Source organism: Calonectris borealis, chromosome 2, assembly GCF_964195595.1.
Source record: "Calonectris borealis chromosome 2, bCalBor7.hap1.2, whole genome shotgun sequence".
NCBI lineage: Eukaryota > Metazoa > Chordata > Aves > Procellariiformes > Procellariidae > Calonectris > Calonectris borealis.
In genome coordinates, this window is record NC_134313.1 from 118,608,548 (window position 1) to 118,613,440 (window position 4,893).

Genomic DNA, 4,893 nt, shown 5'->3' on the forward strand with positions numbered 1-4,893 from the left:
GTTAAGCAAGTCCTTCCTGCAAATATGCATAAAAATGAAAAGCATTTTGTATCTGAATTTAGCAAGACTTTCAAAAAATAAAACATACATTTACAAACAGTACCTCCTGACCATACAGCTTAACCAATCATCTTGTTCATGTATGTGTTAAAATCACAAATTGTTTAATTCTTGTAAATATGTACACTTTCACAATACCCTGCACCATAGCATCATAAAAAATACTAGATACTGGGTTTTTTCCCAAATAAAAATTGATGCTAATGATCACAGAATCATAGAATCATTAAGGTTGGAAAAGACCTCTAAGATCATCGAGTCCAACCGTCAACCCAACACCACCATGCCCACTAAACCATGTCCCTAAACGCTTCATCTACACGTCTTTTAAATACTTCCAGGGATGGTGACTCAACCACTTCCCTGGGCAGCCTGTTCCAAGGCCTGACCACTCTTTTAGTAAAGAAGTTTTTCCTAATGTCCAATCTAAACCTCCCTTGGCGCAACTTGAGGCCATTTCCTCTCGTTCTATCACTAGTTACTTGTCAGAAGAGACCAACACCCACCTCACTACAACCTCCTTTCAGGTAGTTGTAGAGCGCGATGAGGTCTCCCCTCAGCCTCCTTTTCTCCAGACTAAACAGTCCCAGTTCCTTCAGCCGCTCCTCATAAGACTTGTACTCCAGGCCCTTCACCAGCTTCGTTGCCCTTCTCTGGACACGCTCCAGCACCTCAATGTCCCTTTTGTAGTGAGGGGCCCAAATCTGAACACAGTATTCGAGGTGCAGCCTCACCAGTGCCGAGTACAGGGGCACGATCACTTCCCTACACTATTTCTAATACAGGCCAGGATGCCGTTGACCTTCTTGGCCACCAGGGCACACTGCCAGCTCATGTTCAGTCGGCTGTCAACCAGCACCCCCAGGTCCTTTTCCACCAGGCAACTTTCCAGCCACTCTTCCCCAAGCCTGTAGCGTTGCCTGGGGTTGTTGTGGCCCAAGTGCAGGACCTGTGTCCTGGTTTCGGCTGGGATAGGGTTAAATCTCTTCCTAGTGCTGTGTTTTGGATTTAGTATGAGGAGAATGTTGATAACACACTGATGTTTTCAGTTGTTGCTAAGTGCCCTCCTAGTCCAAGGACAGCTCCCGTGCCTACTGACTGAGCTAGGTACACAAGATGGGAGGGAACATAATCAGGACAGCCAGCCCAGCTGACTAATGGGGTATTCCATACCATGTGACGTCATGCTCAGTATATGAACGGTAGGCGTGATCCAGGAAGTGCCGATTGCTACTTGGTTATCGGTCAGCGCGGGTGGTGAGCAATTGCATTGTGCATCACTCATTTTGTGTATTTTATCAATATCATTATTATTTTCCCTTTTTCTGTTCTATTAAACTGTCTTTATCTCAACCCACGAGTTTTTCTCACTCCTACCCTTCCGATTCTCTCCCTGTCCCGCTGGGGGTGGGGGGAGTGAGTGAGCGGCTGCGTGGTATTTGGCTGCCTGCCAGGTTAAACCACAACAACCTGGAACTTGGCCTTGTTGAATTTCATACAGTTGGCCTCAGCCCATCGATCCAGCCTGTCCAGGTCCCTCTGCAGAGCCTTCCTACCCTCCAGCAGATCAACACTCCCGCCCAGCTTGGTGTTGTCTGCAAACTTACTGAGGGAGCACTCAATCCCCTTATCCAGATCGTTGATAAAGATATTGAACAAGACTGGCCCCAAAACTGAGCCCTGGGGAACATCGCTCGTGACCGGCCGCTAACTGGATTTAACTCCGTTCACCACAACTCTCTGGGCTCGGCCGTCCAGCCAGTTTTTGACCCAGCAAAGAGTGCACCTGTCTAAGCTGTGAGCCGCCAGCTTCTCTAGGAGAATGCCGTGGAAGACAGTGTCAAAGGCTTTACTGAAGTCCAGGCAGACCACATCCACAGCCTTTCCCTCATCCACCAGGCGGGTCACCTGGTCATAGAAGGAGATCAGGTTGGTCAAGCAGGACCTGCCTTCCATGAACCCGTGCTGGCTGGGCCTGATCCCCTGGTTGTCCCGCACATGGCTCGTGAGCACCCTCAAAACGAACCGCTCCATAATCTTCCCCAGCACCGAGGTCAGGCTGACCGGCCTGTAGTTCCCCGGATCTTCCTTCCGGCCCTTCTTGTAGATGGGCGTCACATTGGCAAGCCTCCAGTCGTCTGGGACCTCCCCAGTTAACCAGGACTGCTGGTAAAAGATGGAGAGTGGCTCGGCAAGCTTCTCTGCCAGCTCCCTCAGTACCCTCGGGTGGATCCCATCCGGCCCCATAAGCTTGTGAGCTTCCAGGTGGCGTAGCAGGTCGTTAACTACTTCCTCTTGGATTATGGGGGTTTATCCTGCTCCCCGTCCCTGTTTTCCAGCTCAGAGGGCTGAGTACCCTGAGGATAACTGCTCTGACTATTAAAGACTGAGGCAAAGAAGGCGTTAAGTACCTCAGCCTTATCCTCGTCCTCAGTGGCAATGTTCCCCGCCACATCCAATAAAGGATGGAGATTCTCCTGGGCTCTCTTTTTGTCATTACTATACTTGTAAAAACATTTTGTGTTGTCTCTCACGACAGTGGCCAGGTTGAGTTCTAGCTGGGCTTTTGCCTTTCTAATTTCCTCTCTGCATGACCTAACGAGATCCCTGTACTCTTCTTGAGTTGCCTGCCCCTTCTTCCACAAGTGATAAACTCTCCTTTTTTTCCTGAGTCCCAGCCAGAGCTTCCCGTTCAGCCAGGCCGGTCGTCTTCCCTGCTTGTTCTTTTTAGAGCATACGGGGACAGCCTGCTCCTGTGTCTTTAAGACTTCCTTCTTGAAGAATGTCCAGCCTTCCTGGACCCCTTTGCCCTTCAGGACTGTCTCCCAAGGGACCCTCTCGACCACTGTCCTGAGCAGGCCAAAGTCTGCCCTCCGGAAGTCCATGGTAGCGTTCTTGCTGACCCCCTCCTTACTTCACCAAGAATCGAGAATTCTATCGTTTTATGGTTGCTAAGCCCAAGACGACCTCCGACCACCACATCTCCCACCAGTTCTTCTCTGTTTGTGAACAGCAGGTCAAGTGAGGCACCTCCCCTGGCAGGCTCATTTACCAGCTGTGTCAGGAAGTTATCTTCCACACACTCCAGGAAGCTCCTCGACTGTTTCCTCTCTGCTGTGTTGTATTTCCAGCAGACGTTCAGAAAGTTGAAGTCCCCCACGAGAACAAGGGCTAGCGACTGGGAGACTTCTTCCAGCCGCTTGTAGAATGATGTTAATGCTAACTCAGGATGACAATGAGCAGAATTAGAGGGTCGTAATTCCATGCTTTAAGTCAGTGATGCTATTCAGCATAAATTCATGCTTTCTATGGGACTGTCTACTCAAACTTTACATCTGCCACTCGTCTTGCTTTGTGAAAGTTAGTGCCTGGCAGAAAAATCCTGCCTCTGCCCTGAGAGAATGAAGTCTCAGTTAACACTGGCAGGAATTGCCCTGCCAGATGGTGACAGAGGTGATGCTTCCAGCAAGGGTGCTGTCAGGGCTTGCAGAGAGGACCGGTTGCTGCTCCCTCCAGCCTCCCCCTGCTTTGCCCCTCACCACCTTCTTGCTCTCTCCTACCCTCCCAGTACCCTCCCTGCTTGCTTCCCCCAGAAGGGCTGAGGGGGAGTGGAGGTGCTGCCAGGCAATGCCACAGAAGAAGAGTCTGAATAACTCCTCAAAATGAAAGTGTAGGCAAGGCTAGAGCAGCATCCCAAATGTAGCCAAGTGGCTCCTGTGCCCGGGGATGGCAGAAGCAGTGATGGGGAACTGCTGACATGCAGGAGATGATCTATAGAGGAAGGGGGAATTTCCAGTTACCATCATCTGCTTGGTCAGAGGCACCACGGGCTTAAAGGAGACCCTGATTTTGCTGACTCTGGATCATGGAGGATAGTTCTGGATTAGAAAACAACCACGTGAGAACACAAAAAGCTGTATTACAGCAGGACATAGAGGGGATAGGACCTGGAGAATGTGACAGGGGATGAGGATAGGAGAGCAGAATATCAGTATGTTTCTGCCACACAGCAGCAAGATAACATAGACTGCATCTCTGGCCTTCATCTCGTGTTGCTTACTGAACCCTTAAAGTTGCCAAAAAGTGTCACTCACACTGATGGCAGCAAACTTGCCCTCCACCACTACTTGTTCGCACTCCCACATCACCCTTTGCATAGGGTTGGGATTCTTCTGCTGAATGGCTTTCAGCTGCATCAGTTGCCTCTCTAGCTCACCAGGGAGTCACGGAAAATCGAGTCAATGCAAGGATAAATACAAGACTGCTTTTTGCAGCAGTGCTGATTTGGGGCATTTCTCAGACTGTAATCCTACTTGTCTAATTCCCCTTAGGATCCAGACATTTTCTTTCCAGGCACTTTTCCACAGATTCACATCACGTGATATTTCCATTTCCATGTGCTCCCAAGGACCAGGGTACCTTAGACTAGAGGTGCTGGTAGGAGAAAGAGGGACCTCCACAGCTGCAGGCCAGGAAAGGGGATTCAGGCATGGCAGCCCCTGAAGGCAGCAGTTCCTGAACAGAAACCTCAATAGAGTTGCAGGACTGGATATTTCTGATCCATACATTCACTCATTTCTGCTGTTCCCAGAGCAGAGCATCCGAACAGCAATATTGAGGAGATGCTCATGGAGTGAATGGCAGACAATAATTTGTGGGTCTGGTCTATGGGAATATGCTTTGTGCAGTTTGCTAAGAATTCAACTCACCACCCGGGAATAAACTGTGCACCATACTCAGCTCTGTTTGGAACAGATCCCAGGTGTGGGCTCACTTCAACCTTGCTTCCATTGGATATCATCAACTGCCTAATGACTGAGGAGGACCTGGCCT